The sequence below is a fragment of the Pan paniscus genome, chromosome 22, assembly GCF_029289425.2.
Source record: "Pan paniscus chromosome 22, NHGRI_mPanPan1-v2.0_pri, whole genome shotgun sequence".
Classification (NCBI taxonomy): Eukaryota; Metazoa; Chordata; class Mammalia; order Primates; family Hominidae; genus Pan; species Pan paniscus.
Window position 1 is genome coordinate 45,894,476 of NC_073271.2, and position 26,598 is coordinate 45,921,073.

Below are 26,598 nucleotides of genomic sequence, written 5' to 3' on the forward strand. Positions count from 1 at the left end.
TTTACACAGACAGTGTTGTAGATATTTCCATTTTTATATAGATAGCGGTGCAGATATTTCCATGTTTATACAGATAGCGGTGGAGATATTTCCATGTTTATACAGATAACGGTGTAGATATTTCCATGTTTATAAATATAGCGGTGGAGATATTTCCATGTTTATACAGATATCGGTGGAGATATTTCCAAGTTTATGCAGATTGCGGTGGAGATATTATCATGTTTATAGAGATAGCGGTGTAGATATTTCCATGTAGATACAGATAGCGGTGTAGATATTTCCATGTTTATAGAGATACTGGTGTAGATATTTCCACATTTATGCAGATAGTGGAGTAGATATTTCCATGTTTATTCAGATGGCGGTTTAGATATTTCCATGTTTATACAGATAGTGGTGTAGACATTTCCATATTGATAGAGATATCGGTGAAGATATTTCCATGTTTATACAGTTAGCGGTGTAGATATTTTCAAGTTTATACAGATAGCGGTGTAGATATTTCCATGTTTATACAGACAGCGGTGTAGATATTTCCATGTTTATACAGAGAGTGGTGGAGATATTTCCATGTTTATACAGATATCGGTGTAGCTATTTCCATGTTTATAGAGATAGCAGTGAAGATATTTCCATGTTTATACAGATTGCATTGTAGATATTTCTATGTTCATAGAGATAGTCGTGTAGATATTTCCATGTTTATACAGATGACTGTGTAGTTAATTCCATGTTTATACAGATGGCGGTGTATATATTTCCACATTTATAGAGATAGCCATGTAGTTATTTCCATGTTTATACAGATAACGGTGTAGATATTTACATGTTTATACAGACAGCGGTGTAGATATATCCATGTTTATACAGACCGTGGTGTAGATATTTCCATGTTTATACAGATAGCGGTGAAGATATTTCCATTTTTATACAGATAGCGCTGTAGATATTTCTATGTTTATACAGATAGCGGTGTAGATATTTCCATGTTTATACAGATAGCGGTGTAGTTATTTCCATGTTTACAGAGATAGAGGTGTAGATATTTCCATATTTGCACAGATTGCCGTGTAGATATTTCCATCTTCACACAGATAGCGGTGTACATATTTCTATGTTTACACACACAGCTGTGTAGATATTTCCATGTTTACACAGATAGTGTTGTGGATATTTCCATGTTTATACAGATAGCGGTGCAGATATTTCCATGTTCATAAAGATAGCGGTGTAGATATTTTCATGTTTATACAGACAGCGGTGGAGATATTTCCATGTTTGTACAGATAGCGCTGTAGATATTTCCCTGTTTATACAGACAGCGGTGTAGATATTTCCATGTTTATACAGATAGCGGTGTCGATATTTCCATGTTTATACAGATAGCGGTGTACGTACTTCCAAGTTTATAGAGATAGCGGTGTAGATATTTACATGCTTATACAGATGGCTGTGTAGATATTTCCATGTTTATACAGATTGCAGTGAAGTTATTTCCATGTTTATACAGATGGAGGTGTAGATATTTCCATGTTTAGACAGATGACTGTGTAGATATTTCCAAGTTTATACAGATAGCGGTGTAGATATATCCATGTTTATAGAGACCGTGGTGTAGATATTTCCATGTTTATACAGATAGCGGTGTAGATATTTTCATGTTTATACAGGTAGCGGTGTAGATATTTCCATGTTTACAGAGATAGAGGTGTAGATATTTCCATATTTGCCCAGAATGCGGTGTATATATTTCCATCTTCACACAGATAGCGTTGTACACACTTCCATGTTTACACAGACAGCTGTGTAGATATTTCCATGTTTACACAGACAGTGTTGTAGATATTTCCATTTTTATATAGATAGCGGTGCAGATATTTCCATGTTTATACAGATAGCGGTGGAGATATTTCCATGTTTATACAGATAACGGTGTAGATATTTCCATGTTTATAAATATAGCGGTGGAGATATTTCCATGTTTATACAGATATCGGTGGAGATATTTCCAAGTTTATGCAGATTGCGGTGGAGATATTATCATGTTTATAGAGATAGCGGTGTAGATATTTCCATGTAGATACAGATAGCGGTGTAGATATTTCCATGTTTATAGAGATATTGGTGTAGATATTTCCATATTTATGCAGATAGCGGAGTAGATATTTCCATGTTTATTCAGATGGCGGTTTAGATATTTCCATGTTTATACAGATAGTGGTGTAGACATTTCCATATTGATAGAGATATCGGTGAAGATATTTCCATGTTTATACAGATAGCGGTGTAGATATTTTCAAGTTTATACAGATAGCGGTGTAGATATTTCCATGTTTATACAGAGAGTGGTGGAGATATTTCCATGTTTATACAGATATCGGTGTAGCTATTTCCATGTTTATAGAGATAGCAGTGAAGATATTTCCATGTTTATACAGATTGCATTGTAGATATTTCTATGTTCATAGAGACAGTCGTGTAGATATTTCCATGTTTATACAGATGACTGTGTAGTTAATTCCATGTTTATACAGATGGCGGTGTAGATATTTCCACATTTATAGAGAAAGCCATGTAGTTATTTCCATGTTTATACAGATAACGGTGTAGATATTTACATGTTTATACAGACAACGGTGTAGATATATCCATGTTTATACAGACCGTGGTGTAGATATTTCCATGTTTATACAGATAGCGGTGAAGATATTTCCATTTTTATACAGATAGCGCTGTAGATATTTCTATGTTTATACAGATAGCGGTGTAGATATTTCCATGTTTATACAGATAGCGGTGTAGATATTTCCATGTTTACAGAGATAGAGGTGTATATATATATCCATATTTGAACAGATTGCGGTGTCGATATTTCCATCTTCACACAGATAGCGGTGTACATATTTCCATGTATACACAGACAGCTGTGTAGATATTTCCATGTTTACACAGATAGTGTTGTAGATATTTCCATGTTTATACAGATAGCGGTGTAGATATTTCCATGTTTATAAAGATAGCGGTGTAGATATTTCCATGTTTATACAGATAGCGGTGGAGGTATTTCCATGTTTGTACACACAGCGCTGTAGATATTTCCCTGTTTATACAGACAGCGGTGTAGATATTTCCATGTTTATACAGATAGCGGTGTAGATATTTCCATGTTTATACAGATAGCGGTGGAGATTTTTCCATGTTTATACAGATATCAGTGGGGATATTTCCATGTTTATACAGAGAGCGGTGGAAATATTTACATGTTTATACAGATGGAGGTGTAGGTATTTCCAAGGTTATGCAGATTGCGGTGGAGATATTTCCATGTTTATAGAGATAGCAGTGTAGATATTTCCATGTAGATACAGATAGCCATGTAGATATTTCCATGTTTATAGAGATAGCCATGTAGATATTTCCATATTTATACAGATAGCGGTGTAGGTATTTCCATGTTTACAGAGATAGCGGTGATGTTATTTCCATGTTTATACAGATGGCATTGTAGATATTTCCATGTTTATACAGATAGTGGTGTAGATATTTCCATGTTTATACAGATGACTGTGTAGTTAATTCCATGTTTATAAAGATGGCGGTGTATATATTTCCATGTTTATAGAGATAGCCATGTAGATATTTCCATGTTTATACAGATAGCGGTGTAGTTATTTCCATGTTTACAGAGATAGAGGTGTAGATATTTCCATATTTGCACAGATTGCCGTGTAGATATTTCCAACTTCACACAGATAGCGGTGTACATATTTCTATGTTTACACAGATAGCTGTGTAGATATTTCCATGTTTACACAGACAGTGTTGTGGATATTTCCATGTTTATACAGATAGCGGTGTAGATATTTCCATGTTCATAAAGATAGCGGTGTAGATATTTTCATGTTTATACAGACAGCGGTGGAGATATTTCCATGTTTATACAGATAGCGCTGTAGATATTTCCCTGTTTACACAGACAGCGTTGTAGATATTTCCATGTTTATACAGAAAGCGGTGTCGATATTTCCATGTTTATACTGATACCTGTGCAGATATTTCCATGTTCATAAAGATAGTGGTGTAGATATTTCCATGTTTATACAGACAGTGGTGGAGATATTTCCATGTTTATACAGATAGCGCTGTAGATATTTCCATGTTTATACAGACAGCGGTGTAGATATTTCCATGTTTATACAGATAGCGGTGTCGATATTTCCATGTTTATACAGATAGCGGTGTACGTACTTCCAAGTTTATAGAGATAGCGGTGTAGATATTTACATGCTTATACAGATGGCTGTGTAGTTATTTCCATGTTTATACAGATTGCAGTGAAGTTATTTCCATGTTTATACAGATGGAGGTGCAGATATTTCCATGTTTAGACAGATGACTGTGTAGATATTTCCAAGTTTATACAGATAGCGGTGTAGATATATCCATGTTTATACGGACCGTGGTGTAGATATTTCCATGTTTATACAGATAGCGGTGGAGATTTTTCCATGTTTATACAGATATCAGTGGGGATATTTCCATGTTTATACAGAGAGCGGTGGAAATATTTACATGTTTATACAGATGGAGGTGTAGGTATTTCCAAGGTTATGCAGATTGCGGTGGAGATATTTCCATGTTTATAGAGATAGCAGTGTAGATATTTCCATGTAGATACAGATAGCCATGTAGATATTTCCATGTTTATAGAGATAGCCATGTAGATATTTCCATATTTATACAGATAGCGGTGTAGTTATTTCCATGTTTACAGAGATAGCGGTGATGTTATTTCCATGTTTATACAGATGGCATTGTAGATATTTCCATGTTTATACAGATAGTGGTGTAGATATTTCCATGTTTATACAGATGACTGTGTAGTTAATTCCATGTTTATAAAGATGGCGGTGTATATATTTCCATGTTTATAGAGATAGCCATGTAGATATTTCCATGTTTATACAGATAGCGGTGTAGTTCTTTCCATGTTTACAGAGATAGAGGTGTAGATATTTCCATATTTGCACAGATTGCCGTGTAGATATTTCCATCTTCACACAGATAGCGGTGTACATATTTCTGTGTTTACACAGACAGCTGTGTAGATATTTCCATGTTTACACAGATAGTGTTGTGGATATTTCCATGTTTATACAGATAGCGGTGCAGATATTTCCATGTTCATAAAGATAGCGGTGTAGATATTTTCATGTTTATACAGACAGCGGTGGAGATATTTCCATGTTTATACAGATAGCGCTGTAGATATTTCCCTGTTTATACAGACAGCGGTGTAGATATTTCCATGTTTATAGAGATAGCGGTGTCGATATTTCCATGTTTATACAGATAGCGGTGTACGTACTTCCAAGTTTATAGAGATAGCGGTGTAGATATTTGCATGCTTATACAGATGGCTGTGTAGATATTTCCATGTTTATACAGATTGCAGTGAAGTTATTTCCATGTTTATACAGATGGAGGTGTAGATATTTCCATGTTTAGACAGATGACTGTGTAGATATTTCCAAGTTTATACAGATAGCGGTGTAGATATATCCATGTTTATACAGACCGTGGTGTAGATATTTCCATGTTTATACAGATAGCGGTGTAGATATTTTCATGTTTATACAGGTAGCGGTGTAGATATTTCCTTGTTTACAGAGATAGAGGTGTAGATATTTCCATATTTGCCCAGAATGCGGTGTATATATTTCCATCTTCACACAGATAGCGTTGTACACACTTCCATGTTTACACAGACAGCTGTGTAGATATTTCCATGTTTACACAGACAGTGTTGTAGATATTTCCATTTTTATATAGATAGCGGTGCAGATATTTCCATGTTTATACAGATAGCGGTGGAGATATTTCCATGTTTATACAGATAACGGTGTAGATATTTCCATGTTTATAAATATAGCGGTGGAGATATTTCCATGTTTATACAGATTTCGGTGGAGATATTTCCAAGTTTATGCAGATTGCGGTGGAGATATTATCATGTTTATAGAGATAGCGGTGTAGTTATTTCCATGTAGATACAGATAGCGGTGTAGATATTTCCATGTTTATAGAGATACTGGTGTAGATATTTCCATATTTATGCAGATAGCGGAGTAGATATTTCCATGTTTATTCAGATGGCGGTTTAGATATTTCCATGTTTATACAGATAGTGGTGTAGACATTTCCATATTGATAGAGATATCGGTGAAGATATTTCCATGTTTATACAGATAGCGGTGTAGATATTTTCAAGTTTATACAGATAGCGGTGTAGATATTTCCATGTTTATACAGACAGCGGTGTAGATATTTCCATGTTTATACAGAGAGTGGTGGAGATATTTCCATGTTTATACAGATATCGGTGTAGCTATTTCCATGTTTATAGAGATAGCAGTGAAGATATTTCCATGTTTATACAGATTGCATTGTAGATATTTCTATGTTCATAGAGATAGTCGTGTAGATATTTCCATGTTTATACAGATGACTGTGTAGTTAATTCCATGTTTATACAGATGGCGGTGTATATATTTCCACATTTATAGAGATAGCCATGTAGTTATTTCAATGTTTATACAGATAACGGTGTAGATATTTACATGTTTATACAGACAGCGGTGTAGATATATCCATGTTTATACAGACCGTGGTGTAGATATTTCCATGTTTATACAGATAGCGGTGAAGATATTTCCATTTTTATACAGATAGCGCTGTAGATATTTCTATGTTTATACAGATAGCGGTGTAGATATTTCCATGTTTATACAGATAGCGGTGTAGTTATTTCCATGTTTACAGAGATAGAGGTGTAGATATATCCATATTTGCACAGATTGCCGTGTAGATATTTCCATCTTCACACAGATAGCGGTGTACATATTTCTATGTTTACACACACAGCTGTGTAGATATTTCCATGTTTACACAGATAGTGTTGTGGATATTTCCATGTTTATACAGATAGCGGTGCAGATATTTCCATGTTCATAAAGATAGCGGTGTAGATATTTTCATGTTTATACAGACAGCGGTGGAGATATTTCCATGTTTGTACAGATAGCGCTGTAGATATTTCCCTGTTTATACAGACAGCGGTGTAGATATTTCCATGTTTATACAGATAGCGGTGTCGATATTTCCATGTTTATACAGATAGCGGTGTACGTACTTCCAAGTTTATAGAGATAGCGGTGTAGATATTTACATGCTTATACAGATGGCTGTGTAGATATTTCCATGTTTATACAGATTGCAGTGAAGTTATTTCCATGTTTATACAGATGGAGGTGTAGATATTTCCATGTTTAGACAGATGACTGTGTAGATATTTCCAAGTTTATACAGATAGCGGTGTAGATATATCCATGTTTATACAGACAGTGGTGTAGATATTTCCATGTTTATACAGATAGCGGTGTAGATATTTTCATGTTTATACAGGTAGCGGTGTAGATATTTCCATGTTTACAGAGATAGAGGTGTAGATATTTCCATATTTGCCCAGAATGCGGTGTATATATTTCCATCTTCACACAGATAGCGTTGTACACACTTCCATGTTTACACAGACAGCTGTGTAGATATTTCCATGTTTACACAGACAGTGTTGTAGATATTTCCATTTTTATATAGATAGCGGTGCAGATATTTCCATGTTTATACAGATAGCGGTGGAGATATTTCCATGTTTATACAGATAACGGTGTAGATTTTCCATGTTTATAAATATAGCGGTGGAGATATTTCCATGTTTATACAGATATCGGTGGAGATATTTCCAAGTTTATGCAGATTGCGGTGGAGATATTATCATGTTTATAGAGATAGCGGTGTAGATATTTCCATGTAGATACAGATAGCGGTGTAGATATTTCCATGTTTATAGAGATATTGGTGTAGATATTTCCATATTTATGCAGATAGCGGAGTAGATATTTCCATGTTTATTCAGATGGCGGTTTAGATATTTCCATGTTTATACAGATAGTGGTGTAGACATTTCCATATTGATAGAGATATCGGTGAAGATATTTCCATGTTTATACAGATAGCGGTGTAGATATTTTCAAGTTTATACAGATAGCGGTGTAGATATTTCCATGTTTCTACAGATAGCGGTGTAGATATTTCCATGTTTATACAGAGAGTGGTGGAGATATTTCCATGTTTATACAGATATCGGTGTAGCTATTTCCATGTTTATAGAGATAGCAGTGAAGATATTTCCATGTTTATACAGATTGCATTGTAGATATTTCTATGTTCATAGAGATAGTCGTGTAGATATTTCCATGTTTATACAGATGACTGTGTAGTTAATTCCATGTTTATACAGATGGCGGTGTAGATATTTCCACATTTATAGAGAAAGCCATGTAGTTATTTCCATGTTTATACAGATAACGGTGTAGATATTTACATGTTTATACAGACAACGGTGTAGATATATCCATGTTTATACAGACCGTGGTGTAGATATTTCCATGTTTATACAGATAGCGGTGAAGATATTTCCATTTTTATACAGATAGCGCTGTAGATATTTCTATGTTTATACAGATAGCGGTGTAGATATTTCCATGTTTATACAGATAGCGGTGTAGATATTTCCATGTTTACAGAGATAGAGGTGTATATATATATCCATATTTGAACAGATTGCGGTGTCGTTATTTCCATCTTCACACAGATAGCGGTGTACATATTTCCATGTTTACACAGACAGCTGTGTAGATATTTCCATGTTTACACAGATAGTGTTGTAGATATTTCCATGTTTATACAGATAGCGGTGTAGATATTTCCATGTTTATAAAGATAGCGGTGTAGATATTTCCATGTTTATACAGATAGCGGTGGAGGTATTTCCATGTTTGTACACACAGCGCTGTAGATATTTCCCTGTTTATACAGACAGCGGTGTAGATATTTCCATGTTTATACAGATAGCGGTGTAGATATTTCCATGTTTATACAGATAGCGGTGGAGATTTTTCCATGTTTATACAGATATCAGTGGGGATATTTCCATGTTTATACAGAGAGCGGTGGAAATATTTACATGTTTATACAGATGGAGGTGTAGGTATTTCCAAGGTTATGCAGATTGCGGTGGAGATATTTCCATGTTTATAGAGATAGCAGTGTAGATATTTCCATGTAGATACAGATAGCCATGTAGATATTTCCATGTTTATAGAGATAGCCATGTAGATATTTCCATATTTATACAGATAGCGGTGTAGGTATTTCCATGTTTACAGAGATAGCGGTGATGTTATTTCCATGTTTATACAGATGGCATTGTAGTTATTTCCATGTTGATACAGATAGTGGTGTAGATATTTCCATGTTTATACAGATGACTGTGTAGTTAATTCCATGTTTATAAAGATGGCGGTGTATATATTTCCATGTTTATAGAGATAGCCATGTAGATATTTCCATGTTTATACAGATAGCGGTGTAGTTATTTCCATGTTTACAGAGATAGAGGTGTAGATATTTCCATATTTGCACAGATTGCCGTGTAGATATTTCCAACTTCACACAGATAGCGGTGTACATATTTCTATGTTTACACAGACAGCTGTGTAGATATTTCCATGTTTACACAGATAGTGTTGTGGATATTTCCATGTTTATACAGATAGCGGTGCAGATATTTCCATGTTCATAAAGATAGCGGTGTAGATATTTTCATGTTTATACAGACAGCGGTGGAGATATTTCCATGTTTATACAGATAGCGCTGTAGATATTTCCCTGTTTATACAGACAGCGGTGTAGATATTTCCATGTTTATACAGAAAGCGGTGTCGATATTTCCATGTTTATACTGATACCTGTGCAGATATTTCCATGTTCATAAAGATAGTGGTGTAGATATTTCCATGTTTATACAGACAGTGGTGGAGATATTTCCATGTTTATACAGATAGCGCTGTAGATATTTCCATGTTTATACAGACAGCGGTGTAGATATTTCCATGTTTATACAGATAGCGGTGTCGAAATTTCCATGTTTATACAGATAGCGGTGTACGTACTTCCAAGTTTATAGAGATAGCGGTGTAGATATTTACATGCTTATACAGATGGCTGTGTAGTTATTTCCATGTTTATACAGATTGCAGTGAAGTTATTTCCATGTTTATACAGATGGAGGTGCAGATATTTCCATGTTTAGACAGATGACTGTGTAGATATTTCCAAGTTTATACAGATAGCGGTGTAGATATATCCATGTTTATACAGACCGTGGTGTAGATATTTCCATGTTTATACAGATAGCGGTGTAGATATTTTCATGTTTATACAGGTAGCGGTGTAGATACTTCCATGTTTACAGAGATAGAGGTGTAGATATTTCCATATTTGCCCAGAATGCGGTGTATATATTTCCATCTTCACACAGATAGCGTTGTACATACTTCCATGTTTACACAGACAGCTGTGTACACGTTTCCATGTTTACACAGACCGTGTTGTAGATATTTCCATTTTTATATAGATAGCGGTGCAGATATTTCCATGTTTATACAGATAGCGGTGGAGATATTTCCATGTTTATACAGATAACGGTGTAGATATTTCCATGTTTATAAATATAGCGGTGGAGATATTTCCATGTTTATACAGATATCGGTGGAGATATTTCCAAGTTTATGCAGATTGCGGTGGAGATATTATCATGTTTATAGAGATAGCGGTGTAGATATTTCCATGTAGATACAGATAGCGGTGTAGATATTTCCATGTTTATAGAGATAGTGGTGTAGATATTTCCATATTTATGCAGATAGCGGAGTAGATATTTCCATGTTTATTCAGATGCCGGTTTAGATATTTCCATGTTTATACAGATAGTGGTGTAGACATTTCCATATTGATAGAGATATCGGTGAAGATATTTCCATGTTAATACAGATAGCGGTGTAGATATTTTCAAGTTTATACAGATAGCGGTGTAGATATTTCCATGTTTATACAGATAGCGGTGTAGATATTTCCATGTTTATACAGAGAGTGGTGGAGATATTTCCATGTTTATACAGATATCGGTGTAGCTATTTCCATGTTTGTAGAGATAGCAGTGAAGATATTTCCATGTTTATACAGATTGCATTGTAGATATTTCTATGTTCATAGAGATAGTCGTGTAGATATTTCCATGTTTATACAGATGACTGTGTAGTTAATTCCATGTTTATACAGATGGCGGTGCAGATATTTCCACATTTATAGAGATAGCCATGTAGTTATTTCCATGTTTATACAGATAACGGTGTAGATATTTACATGTTTATACAGACAGCGGTGTAGATATATCCATGTTTATACAGACCGTGGTGTAGATATTTCCATGTTTATACAGATAGCGGTGAAGATATTTCCATTTTTATACAGATAGCGCTGTAGATATTTCTATGTTTATACAGATAGCGGTGTAGATATTTCCATGTTTATACAGATAGCGGTGTAGATATTTCCATGTTTACAGAGATAGAGGTGTATATATATCCATATTTGCACAGATTGCGGTGTCGATATTTCCATCTTCACACAGATAGCGGTGTACATATTTCCATGTTTACACAGACAGCTGTGTAGATATTTCCATGTTTACACAGATAGTGTTGTAGATATTTCCATGTTTATACAGATAGCGGTGTAGATATTTCCATGTTTATAAAGATAGCGGTGTAGATATTTCCATGTTTATACAGATAGCGGTGGAGATATTTCCATGTTTGTACACACAGCGCTGTAGATATTTCCATGTTTATACAGACAGCGGTGTAGATATTTCCATGTTTATACAGATAGCGGTGTAGATATTTCCATGTTTATACAGATAGCGGTGGAGATTTTTCCATGTTTATACAGATATCAGTGGGGATATTTCCATGTTTATACAGAGAGCGGTGGAAATATTTACATGTTTATACAGATGGAGGTGTAGGTATTTCCAAGGTTATGCAGATTGCGGTGGAGATATTTCCATGTTTATAGAGATAGCAGTGTAGATATTTCCATGTAGATACAGATAGCCATGTAGATATTTCCATGTTTGTAGAGATAGCCATGTAGATATTTCCATATTTATACAGATAGCGGTGTAGGTATTTCCATGTTTACAGAGATAGCGGTGATGTTATTTCCATGTTTATACAGATGGCATTGTAGATATTTCCATGTTTATACAGATAGTGGTGTAGATATTTCCATGTTTATACAGATGACCTTGTAGTTAATTCCATGTTTATAAAGATGGCGGTGTATATATTTCCATGTTTATAGAGATAGCCATGTAGATATTTCCATGTTTATACAGATAGCGGTGTAGTTATTTCCATGTTTACAGAGATAGAGGTGTAGATATTTCCATATTTGCACAGATTGCCATGTAGATATTTCCATCTTCACACAGATAGCGGTGTACATATTTCTATGTTTACACAGACAGCTGTGTAGATATTTCCATGTTTACACAGATAGTGTTGTGGATATTTCCATGTTTATACAGATAGCGGTGCAGATATTTCCATGTTCATAAAGATAGCGGTGTAGATATTTTCATGTTTATACAGACAGCGGTGGAGATATTTCCATGTTTATATAGATAGCGCTGTAGATATTTCCCTGTTTATACAGACAGCGGTGTAGATATTTCCATGTTTATGCAGATAGCGGTGTAGATATTTCCATGTTTATACAGATAGCGGTGGAGATTTTTCCATGTTTATACAGATATCAGTGGGGATATTTCCATGTTTATACAGAGAGCGGTGGAAATATTTACATGTTTATACAGATGGAGGTGTAGATATTTCCAAGGTTATGCAGATTGCGGTGGAGATATTTCCATGTTTATAGAGATAGCAGTGTAGATATTTCCATGTAGATACAGATAGCCATGTAGATATTTCCATGTTTATAGAGATAGCCATGTAGATATTTCCATATTTATACAGATAGCGGTGTAGGTATTTCCATGTTTACAGAGATAGCGGTGATGTTATTTCCATGTTTATACAGATGGCATTGTAGATATTTACATGTTTATACAGATAGTGGTGTAGATATTTCCATGTTTATACAGATGACTGTGTAGTTAATTCCATGTTTATAAAGATGGCGGTGTATATATTTCCATGTTTATAGAGATAGCCATGTAGATATTTCCATGTTTATACAGATAGCGGTGTAGTTATTTCCATGTTTACAGAGATAGAGGTGTAGATATTTCCATATTTGCACAGATTGCCGTGTAGATATTTCCATCTTCACACAGATAGCGGTGTACATATTTCTATGTTTACACAGACAGCTGTGTAGATATTTCCATGTTTACACAGATAGTGTTGTGGATATTTCCATGTTTATACAGATAGCGGTGCAGATATTTCCATGTTCATAAAGATAGCGGTGTAGATATTTTCATGTTTATACAGACAGCGGTGGAGATATTTCCATGTTTATACAGATAGCGCTGTAGATATTTCCCTGTTTATACAGACAGCGGTGTAGATATTTCCATGTTTATACAGATAGCGGTGTCGATATTTCCATGTTTATACAGATAGCGGTGTACGTACTTCCAAGTTTATAGAGATAGCGGTGTAGATATTTACATGCTTATACAGATGGCTGTGTAGATATTTCCATGTTTATACAGATTGCAGTGAAGTTATTTCCATGTTTATACAGATGGAGGTGTAGATATTTCCATGTTTAGACAGATGACTGTGTAGATATTTCCAAGTTTATACAGATAGCGGTGTAGATATATCCATGTTTATACAGACCGTGGTGTAGATATTTCCATGTTTATACAGATAGCGGTGTAGATATTTTCATGTTTATACAGGTAGCGGTGTAGATATTTCCATGTTTACAGAGATAGAGGTGTAGATATTTCCATATTTGCCCAGAATGCGGTGTATATATTTCCATCTTCACACAGATAGCGTTGTACACACTTCCATGTTTACACAGACAGCTGTGTAGATATTTCCATGTTTACACAGACCGTGTTGTAGATATTTCCATTTTTATATAGATAGCGGTGCAGATATTTCCATGTTTATACAGATAGCGGTGGAGATATTTCCATGTTTATACAGATAACGGTGTAGATATTTCCATGTTTATAAATATAGCGGTGGAGATATTTCCATGTTTATACAGATATCGGTGGAGATATTTCCAAGTTTATGCAGATTGCGGTGGAGATGTTATCATGTTTATAAAGATAGCGGTGTAGATATTTCCATGTAGATACAGATAGCGGTGTAGATATTTCCATGTTTATAGAGATAGTGGTGTAGATATTTCCATATTTATGCAGATAGCGGAGTAGATATTTCCATGTTTATTCAGATGGCGGTTTAGATATTTCCATGTTTATACAGATAGTGGTGTAGACATTTCCATATTGATAGAGATATCGGTGAAGATATTTCCATGTTTATACAGATAGAGGTGTAGATATTTTCAAGTTTATACAGATAGCGGTGTAGATATTTCCATGTTTCTACAGATAGCGGTGTAGATATTTCCATGTTTATACAGAGAGTGGTGGAGATATTTCCATGTTTATACAGATATCGGTGTAGCTATTTCCATGTTTGTAGAGATAGCAGTGAAGATATTTCCATGTTTATACAGATTGCATTGTAGATATTTCTATGTTCATAGAGATAGTCGTGTAGATATTTCCATGTTTATACAGATGACTGTGTAGTTAATTCCATGTTTATACAGATGGCGGTGTAGATATTTCCACATTTATAGAGATAGCCATGTAGTTATTTCCATGTTTATACAGATAACGGTGTAGATATTTACATGTTTATACAGACAGCGGTGTAGATATATCCATGTTTATACAGACCGTGGTGTAGATATTTCCATGTTTATACAGATAACGGTGAAGATATTTCCATTTTTATACAGATAGCGCTGTAGATATTTCTAGGTTTATACAGATAGCGGTGTAGATATTTCCATGTTTATACAGATAGCGGTGTAGATATTTCCATGTTTACAGAGATAGAGGTATATATATCCATATTTGCACAGATTGCGGTGTCGATATTTCCATCTTCACACAGATAGCGGTGTACATATTTCCATGTTTACACAGACAGCTGTGTAGATATATCCATGTTTACACAGATAGTGTTGTGGATATTTCCATGTTTATACAGATAGCGGTGTAGATATTTCCATGTTTATAAAGATAGCGGTGTAGATATTTCCATGTTTATACAGATAGCGGTGGAGATATTTCCATGTTTGTACACACAGCGCTGTAGATATTTCCATGTTTATACAGACAGCGGTGTAGATATTTCCATGTTTATACAGATAGCGGTGTAGATATTTCCATGTTTATACAGATAGCGGTGGAGATTTTTCCATGTTTATACAGATATCAGTGGGGATATTTCCATGTTTATACAGAGAGCGGTGGAAATATTTACATGTTTATACAGATGGAGGTGTAGGTATTTCCAAGGTTATGCAGATTGCGGTGGAGATATTTCCATGTTTATAGAGATAGCAGTGTAGATATTTCCATGTAGATACAGATAGCCATGTAGATATTTCCATGTTTATAGAGATAGCCATGTAGATATTTCCATATTTATGCAGATAGCGAAGTAGATATTTCCATGTTTATTCAGATGGCGGTTTAGATATTTCCATGTTTATACAGATAGTGGTGTAGACATTTCCATATTGATAGAGATATCGGTGAAGATATTTCCATGTTTATACAGATAGCGGTGTAGATATTTTCAAGTTTATACAGATAGCGGTGTAGATATTTCCATGTTTATACAGATAGCGGTGTAAATATTTCCATGTTTATACAGAGAGTGGTGGAGATATTTCCATGATTATACAGTTATCGGTGTAGCTATTTCCATGTTTATAGAGATAACAGTGATGATATTTCCATGTTTATACAGATTGCATTGTAGATATTTCTATGTTCATAGAGATAGTCGTGTAGATATTTCCATGTTTATACAGATGACTGTGTAGTTAATTCCATGTTTATACACATGGCGGTGTAGATATTTCCACATTTATAGAGATAGCCATGTAGTTATTTCCATGTTTATACAGATAACGGTGTAGATATTTACATGTTTATACAGACAGCGGTGTAGATATATCCATGTTTATACAGACCGTGGTGTAGATATTTCCATGTTTATACAGATAACGGTGAAGATATTTCCATTTTTATACAGAGAGCGCTGTAGATATTTCTATGTTTATACAGATAGCGGTGTAGATATTTCCATGTTTATACAGATAGCAGTGTAGATATTTCCATGTTTACAGAGATAGAGGTGTATATATATCCATATTTGCACAGATTGCGGTGTCGATATTTCCATCTTCACACAGATAGCAGTGTACATATTTCCATGTTTACACAGACAGCTGTGTAGATATTTCCATGTTTACACAGATAGTGTTGTGGATATTTCCATGTTTATACAGATAGCGGTGTAGATATTTCCATGTTTCTAAAGATAGCGGTGTAGATATTTCCATGTTTATACAGATAGCGGTGGAGATATTTCCATGTTTGTACACACAGCGCTTTAGATATTTCCATGTTTATACAGACAGCGGTGTAGATATTTCCTTGTTTATACAGATAGCGGTGTAGATATTTCCATGTTTATACAGATAGCGGTGGAGATTTTTCCATGTTTATACAGATATCAGTGGGGATATTTCCATGTTTATACAGAGAGCGGTGGAAATATTTACATGTTTATACAGATGGAGGTGTAGGTATTTCCAAGGTTATGCAGATTGCGGTGGAGATATTTCCATGTTCATAGAGATAGCAGTGTAGATATTTCCATGTAGATACAGATAGCCATGTAGATATTTCCATGTTTATAGAGATAGCCATGTAGATATTTCCATATTTATACAGATAGCGGTGTAGTTATTTCCATGTTTACAGAGATAGCGGTGATGTTATTTCCATGTTTATACAGATGGCATTGTAGATATTTCCATGTTTATACACATAGTGGTGTAGATATTTCCATGTTTATACAGATGACTGTGTAGTTAATTCCATGTTTATAAAGATGGCGGTGTATATATTTCCATGTTTATAGAGATAGCCATGTAGATATTTCCATGTTTATACAGATAGCGGTGTAGTTATTTCCATGTTTACAGAGATAGAGGTGTAGATATTTCCATATTTGCACAGATTGCCGTGTAGATATTTCCATCTTCACACAGATAGCGGTGTACATATTTCTATGTTTACACAGACAGCTGTGTAGATATTTCCATGTTTACACAGATAGTGTTGTGGATATTTCCATGTTTATACAGATAGCGGTGCAGATATTTCCATGTTCATAAAGATAGCGGTGTAGATATTTTCATGTTTATACAGACAGCGGTGGAGATATTTCCATGTTTATACAGATAGCGCTGTAGATATTTCCCTGTTTATACAGACAGCGGTGTAGATATTTCCATGTTTATAGAGATAGCGATGTCGATATTTCCATGTTTATACAGATAGCGGTGTACGTACTTCCAAGTTTATAGAGATAGCGGTGTAGATATTTAAATGCTTATACAGATGGCTGTGTAGATATTTCCATGTTTATACAGATTGCAGTGAAGTTATTTCCATGTTTATACAGATGGAGGTGTAGATATTTCCATGTTTAGACAGATGACTGTGTAGATATTTCCAAGTTTATACAGATAGCGGTGTAGATATATCCATGTTTATACAGACCGTGGTGTAGATATTTCCATGTTTATACAGATAGCGGTGTAGATATTTTCATGTTTATACAGGTAGCGGTGTAGATATTTCCATGTTTACAGAGATAGAGGTGTAGATATTTCCATATTTGCCCAGAATGCGGTGTATATATTTCCATCTTCACACAGATAGCGTTGTACACACTTCCATGTTTGCACAGACAGCTGTGTAGATATTTCCATGTTTACACAGACAGTGTTGTAGATATTTCCATTTTTATATAGATAGCGGTGCAGATATTTCCATGTTTATACAGATAGCGGTGGAGATATTTCCATGTTTATACAGATAACGGTGTAGATATTTCCATGTTTATAAATATAGCGGTGGAGATATTTCCATGTTTATACAGATATCGGTGGAGATATTTCCAAGTTTATGCAGATTGCGGTGGAGATATTATCATGTTTATAGAGATAGCGGTGTAGATATTTCCATGTAGATACAGATAGCGGTGTAGATATTTCCATGTTTATAGAGATAGTGGTGTAGATATTTCCATATTTATGCAGATAGCGGAGTAGATATTTCCATGTTTATTCAGATGGCGGTTTAGATATTTCCATGTTTATACAGATAGTGGTGTAGACATTTCCATATTGATAGAGATATCGGTGAAGATATTTCCATGTTTATACAGATAGCGGTGTAGATATTTTCAAGTTTATACAGATAGCGGTGTAGATATTTCCATGTTTATACAGACAGCGGTGTAGATATTTCCATGTTTATACAGAGAATGGTGGAGATATTTCCATGTTTATTCATATATCGCTGTAGCTATTTCCATGTTTATAGAGATAGCAGTGAAGATATTTCCATGTTTATACAGATTGCATTGTAGATATTTCTATGTTCATAGAGATAGTCGTGTAGATATTTCCATGTTTATACAGATGACTGTGTAGTTAATTCCATGTTTATACAGATGGCGGTGTAGATATTTCCACATTTATAGAGATAGCCATGTAGTTATTTCCATGTTTATACAGATAACGGTGTAGATATTTACATGTTTATACAGACAGCGGTGTAGATATATCCATGTTTATACAGACCGTGGTGTAGATATTTCCATGTTTATACAGATAGCGGTGAAGATATTTCCATTTTTATACAGATAGCGCTGTAGATATTTCTATGTTTATACAGATAGCGGTGTAGCTATTTCCATGTTTATACAGATAGCGGTGTAGATATTTCCATGTTTACAGAGATAGAGGTGTATATATATCCATATTTGCACAGATTGCGGTGTCGATATTTCCATATTCACACAGATAGCGGTGTACATATTTCCATGTTTACACAGACAGCTGTGTAGATATTTCCATGTTTACACAGATAGTGTTGTAGATATTTCCATGTTTATACAGATAGCGGTGTAGTTATTTCCATGTTTACAGAGATAGAGGTGTAGATATTTCCATATTTGCACAGATTGCCGTGTAGATATTTCCATCTTCACACAGATAGCGGTGTACATATTTCTATGTTTACACAGACAGCTGTGTAGATATTTCCATGTTTACACAGATAGTGTTGTGGATATTTCCATGTTTATACAGATAGCGGTGCAGATATTTCCATGTTCATAAAGATAGCGGTGTAGATATTTTCATGTTTATACAGACAGCGGTGGAGATATTTCCATGTTTGTACAGATAGCGCTGTAGATATTTCCCTGTTTATACAGACAGCGGTGTAGATATTTCCATGTTTATACAGATAGCGGTGTCGATATTTCCATGTTTATACAGATAGCGGTGTACGTACTTCCAAGTTTATAGAGATAGCGGTGTAGATATTTACATGCTTATACAGATGGCTGTGTAGATATTTCCATGTTTATACAGATTGCAGTGATGTTATTTCCATGTTTATACAGATGGAGGTGTAGATATTTCCATGTTTAGACAGATGACTGTGTAGATATTTCCAAGTTTATACAGATAGCGGTGTAGATATATCCATGTTTATACAGACCGTGGTGTAGATATTTCCATGTTTATACAGGTAGCTGTGTAGATATTTTCATGTTTATACAGGTAGCGGTGTAGATATTTCCATGTTTACAGAGATAGAGGTGTAGATATTTCCATATTTGCCCAGAATGCGGTGTATATATTTCCATCTTCACACAGATAGCGTTGTACACACTTCCATCTTTACACAGACAGCTGTGTAGATATTTCCATGTTTACACAGACAGTGTTGTAGATATTTCCATTTTTATATAGATAGCGGTGCAGATATTTCCATGTTTATACTGATAGCGGTGGAGATATTTCCATGTTTATACAGATAACGGTGTAGATATTTCCATGTTTATAAATATAGCGGTGGAGATATTTCCATGTTTATACAGATATCGGTGGAGATATTTCCAAGTTTATGCAGATTGCGGTGGAGATATTATCATGTTTATAGAGATAGCGGTGTAGATATTTCCATGTAGATACAGATAGCGGTGTAGATATTTCCATGTTTATAGAGATAGTGGTGTAGATATTTCCATATTTATGCAGATAGCGGAGTAGATATTTCCATGTTTATTCAGATGGCGGTTTAGATATTTCCATGTTTATACAGAGAGTGGTGTAGACATTTCCATATTGATAGAGATATCGGTGAAGATATTTCCATGTTTATACAGATAGCGGTGTAGATATTTTCAAGTTTATACAGATAGCGGTGTAGATATTTCCATGTTTATACAGATAGCGGTGTAGATATTTCCATGTTTATACAGAGAGTGTTGGAGATATTTCCATGATTATACAGTTATCGGTGTAGCTATTTCCATGTTTATAGAGATAACAGTGATGATATTTCCATGTTTATACAGATTGCATTGTAGATATTTCTATGTTCATAGAGATAGTCGTGTAGATATTTCCATGTTTATACAGATGACTGTGTAGTTAATTCCATGTTTATACAGATGGCGGTGTAGATATTTCCACATTTATAGAGATAGCCATGTAGTTATTTCCATGTTTATACAGATAACGGTGTAGATATTTACATGTTTATACAGACAGCGGTGTAGATATATCCATGTTTATACAGACCGTGGTGTAGATATTTCCATGTTTATACAGATAACGGTGAAGATATTTCCATTTTTATACAGAGAGCGCTGTAGATATTTCTATGTTTATACAGATAGCGGTGTAGATATTTCCATGTTTATACAGATAGCGGTGTAGATATTTCCATGTTTACAGAGATAGAGGTGTATATATATCCATATTTGCACAGATTGCGGTGTCGATATTTCCATCTTCACACAGATAGCGGTGTACATATTTCCATGTTTACACAGACAGCTGTGTAGATATTTCCATGTTTACACAGATAGTGTTGTGGATATTTCCATGTTTATACAGATAGCGGTGTAGATATTTCCATGTTTATAAAGATAGCGGTGTAGATATTTCCATGTTTATACAGATAGCGGTGGAGATATTTCCATGTTTGTACACACAGCGCTGTAGATATTTCCATGTTTATACAGACAGCGGTGTAGATATTTCCTTGTTTATACAGATAGCGGTGTAGATATTTCCATGTTTATACAGATAGCGGTGGAGATTTTTCCATGTTTATACAGATATCAGTGGGGATATTTCCATGTTTATACAGAGAGCGGTGGAAATATTTACATGTTTATACAGATGGAGGTGTAGGTATTTCCAAGGTTATGCAGATTGCGGTGGAGATATTTCCATGTTTATAGAGATAGCAGTGTAGATATTTCCATGTAGATACAGATAGCCATGGAGATATTTCCATGTTTATAGAGATAGCCATGTAGATATTTCCATATTTATACAGATAGCGGTGTAGTTATTTCCATGTTTACAGAGATAGCGGTGATGTTATTTCCATGTTTATTCAGATGGCATTGTAGATATTTCCATGTTTATACAGACAGCGGTGTAGATATTTCCATGTTTATACAGATGACTGTGTAGTTAATTCCATGTTTATAAAGATGGCGGTGTATATATTTCCATGTTTATAGAGATAGCCATGTAGATATTTCCATGTTTATACAGATAGCGGTGTAGTTATTTCCATGTTTACAGAGATAGAGGTGTAGATATTTCCATATTTGCACAGATTGCCGTGTAGATATTTCCATCTTCACACAGATAGCGGTGTACATATTTCTATGTTTACACAGACAGCTGTGTAGATATTTGCATGTTTACACAGATAGTGTTGTGGATATTTCCATGTTTATACAGATAGCGGTGCAGATATTTCCATGTTCATAAAGATAGCGGTGTAGATATTTTCATGTTTATGCAGACAGCGGTGGAGATATTTCCATGTTTATACAGATAGCGCTGTAGATATTCCCCTGTTTATACAGACAGCGGTGTAGATATTTCCATGTTTATACAGATAGCGGTGTCGATATTTCCATGTTTATACAGATAGCGGTGTACGTACTTCCAAGTTCATAGAGATAGCGGTGTAGATATTTACATGCTTATACAGATGGCTGTGTAGATATTTCCATGTTTATACAGATTGCAGTGAAGTTATTTCCATGTTTATACAGATGGAGGTGTAGATATTTCCATGTTTAGACAGATGACTGTGTAGATATTTCCAAGTTTATACAGATAGCGGTGTAGATATATCCATGTTTATACAGACCGTGGTGTAGATATTTCCATGTTTATACAGATAGCGGTGTAGATATTTTCATGTTTATACAGGTAGCGGTGTAGATATTTCCTTGTTTACAGAGATAGAGGTGTAGATATTTCCATATTTGCCCAGAATGCGCTGTATATATTTCCATCTTCACACAGATAGCGTTGTACACACTTCCATGTTTACACAGACAGCTGTGTAGATATTTCCATGTTTACACAGACAGTGTTGTAGATATTTCCATTTTTATATAGATAGCGGTGCAGATATTTCCATGTTTATACAGATAGCGGTGGAGATATTTCCATGTTTATACAGATAACGGTGTAGATATTTCCATGTTTATAAATATAGCGGTGGAGATATTTCCATGTTTATACAGATATCGGTGGAGATATTTCCAAGTTTATGCAGATTGCGGTGGAGATATTATCATGTTTATAGAGATAGCGGTGTAGATATTTCCATGTAGATACAGATAGCGGTGTAGATATTTCCATGTTTATAGAGATAGTGGTGTAGATATTTCCATATTTATGCAGATAGCGGAGTAGATATTTCCATGTTTATTAAGATGGCGGTTTAGATATTTCCATGTTTATACAGATAGTGGTGTAGACATTTCCATATTGATAGAGATATCGGTGAAGATATTTCCATGTTTATACAGATAGCGGTGTAGATATTTTCAAGTTTATACAGATAGCGGTGTAGATATTTCCATGTTTATACAGACAGCGGTGTAGATATTTCCATGTTTATACAGAGAGTGGTGGAGATATTTCCATGTTTATACAGATATCGGTGTAGCTATTTCCATGTTTATAGAGATAGCAGTGAAGATATTTCCATGTTTATACAGATTGCATTGTAAATATTTCTATGTTCATAGAGATAGTCGTGTAGATATTTCCATGTTTATACAGACGACTGTGTAGTTAATTCCATGTTTATACAGATGGCGGTGTAGATATTTCCACATTTATAGAGATAGCCATGTAGTTATTTCCATGTTTATACAGATAACGGTGTAGATATTTACATGTTTATACAGACAGCGGTGTAGATATATCCATGTTTATACAGACCGTGGTGTAGATATTTCCATGTTTATACAGATAGCGGTGAAGATATTTCCATTTTTATACAGATAGCGCTGTAGATATTTCTATGTTTATACAGATAGCGGTGTAGATATTTCCATGTTTATACAGATAGCGGTGTAGATATTTCCATGTTTACAGAGATAGAGGTGTATATATATCCATATTTGCACAGATCGCGGTGTCGATATTTCCATCTTCACACAGATAGCGGTGTACATATTTCCATGTTTACACAGACAGCTGTGTAGATATTTCCATGTTTACACAGATAGTGTTGTAGATATTTCCATGTTTATACACATAGCGGTGTAGTTATTTCCATGTTTACAGAGATAGAGGTGTAGATATTTCCATATTTGCACAGATTGCCGTGTAGATATTTCCATCTTCACACAGATAGCGGTGTACATATTTCTATGTTTACACAGACAGCTGTGTAGATATTTCCATGTTTACACAGATAGTGTTGTGGTATTTCCATGTTTATACAGATAGCGGTGCAGATATTTCCATGTTCATAAAGATAGCGGTGTAGATATTTTCATGTTTATACAGACAGCGGTGGAGATATTTCCATGTTTATACAGATAGCGCTGTAGATATTTCCCTGTTTATACAGACAGCGTTGTAGATATTTCCATGTTTATACAGATAGCGGTGTCGATATTTCCATGTTTATACAGATAGCGGTGTACGTACTTCCAAGTTTATAGAGATAGCGGTGTAGATATTTACATGCTTATACAGATGGCTGTGTAGATATTTCCATGTTTATACAGATTGCAGTGAAGTTATTTCCATGTTTATACAGATGGAGGTGTAGATATTTCCATGTTTAGACAGATGACTGTGTAGATATATCCAAGTTTATACAGATAGCGGTGTAGATATTTTCATGTTTATACAGGTAGCGGTGTAGATATTTCCATGTTTACAGAGATAGAGGTGTAGATATTTCCATATTTGCCCAGAATGCGCTGTATATATTTCCGTCTTCACACAGATAGCGTTGTACACACTTCCATGTTTACACAGACAGCTGTGTAGATATTTCCATGTTTACACAGACAGTGTTGTAAATATTTCCATTTTTATATAGATAGCGGTGCAGATATTTCTATGTTTATACAGATAGCGGTGGAGATATTTCCATGTTTATACAGATAACGGTGTAGATATTTCCATGTTTATAAATATAGCGGTGGAGATATTTCCATGTTTATACAGATATCAGTGGAGATATTTCCAAGTTTATGCAGATTGCGGTGGAGATATTATCATGTTTATAGAGATAACGGTGTAGATATTTCCATGTAGATACAGATAGCGGTGTAGATATTTCCATGTTTATAGAGATAGTGGTGTAGATATTTCCATATTTATGCAGATAGTGGAGTAGATATTTCCATGTTTATTCAGATGGCGGTTTAGATATTTCCATGTTTATACAGATAGTGGTGTAGACATTTCCATATTGATAGAGATATCGGTGAAGATATTTCCATGTTTATACAGATAGCGGTGTAGATATTTTCAAGTTTATACAGATAGCGGTGTAGATATTTCCATGTTTATACAGATAGCGGTGTAAATATTTCCATGTTTATACAGAGAGTGGTGGAGATATTTCCATGATTATACAGTTATCGGTGTAGCTATTTCCATGTTTATAGAGATAACAGTGATGATATTTCCATGTTTATACAGATTGCATTGTAGATATTTCTATGTTCATAGAGATAGTCGTGTAGATATTTCCATGTTTATACAGATGACTGTGTAGTTAATTCCATGTTTATACAGATGGCGGTGTAGATATTTCCACATTTATAGAGATAGCCATGTAGTTATTTCCATGTTTATACAGATAACGGTGTAGATATTTACATGTTTATACAGACAGCGGTGTAGATATATCCATGTTTATACAGACCGTGGTGTAGATATTTCCATGTTTATACAGATAACGGTGAAGATATTTCCATTTTTATACAGAGAGCGCTGTAGATATTTCTATGTTTATACAGATAGCGTTGTAGATATTTCCATGTTTATACAGATAGCAGTGTAGATATTTCCATGTTTACAGAGATAGAGGTGTATATATATCCATATTTGCACAGATTGCGGTGTCGATATTTCCATCTTCACACAGATAGCAGTGTACATATTTCCATGTTTACACAGACAGCTGTGTAGATATTTCCATGTTTACACAGATAGTGTTGTGGATATTTCCATGTTTATACAGATAGCGGTGTAGATATTTCCATGTTTCTAAAGATAGCGGTGTAGATATTTCCATGTTTATACAGATAGCGGTGGAGATATTTCCATGTTTGTACACACAGCGCTGTAGATATTTCCATGTTTATACAGACAGCGGTGTAGATATTTCCTTGTTTATACAGATAGCGGTGTAGATATTTCCATGTTTATACAGATAGCGGTGGAGATTTTTCCATGTTTATACAGATATCAGTGGGGATATTTCCATGTTTATACAGAGAGCGGTGGAAATATTTACATGTTTATACAGATGGAGGTGTAGGTATTTCCAAGGTTATGCAGATTGCGGTGGAGATATTTCCATGTTCATAGAGATAGCAGTGTAGATATTTCCATGTAGATACAGATAGCCATGTAGATATTTCCATGTTTATAGAGATAGCCATGTAGATATTTCCATATTTATACAGATAGCGGTGTAGTTATTTCCATGTTTACAGAGATAGCGGTGATGTTATTTCCATGTTTATACAGATGGCATTGTAGATATTTCCATGTTTATACAGATAGTGGTGTAGATATTTCCATGTTTATACAGATGACTGTGTAGTTAATTCCATGTTTATAAAGATGGCGGTGTATATATTTCCATGTTTATAGAGATAGCCATGTAGATATTTCCATGTTTATACAGATAGCGGTGTAGTTATTTCCATGTTTACA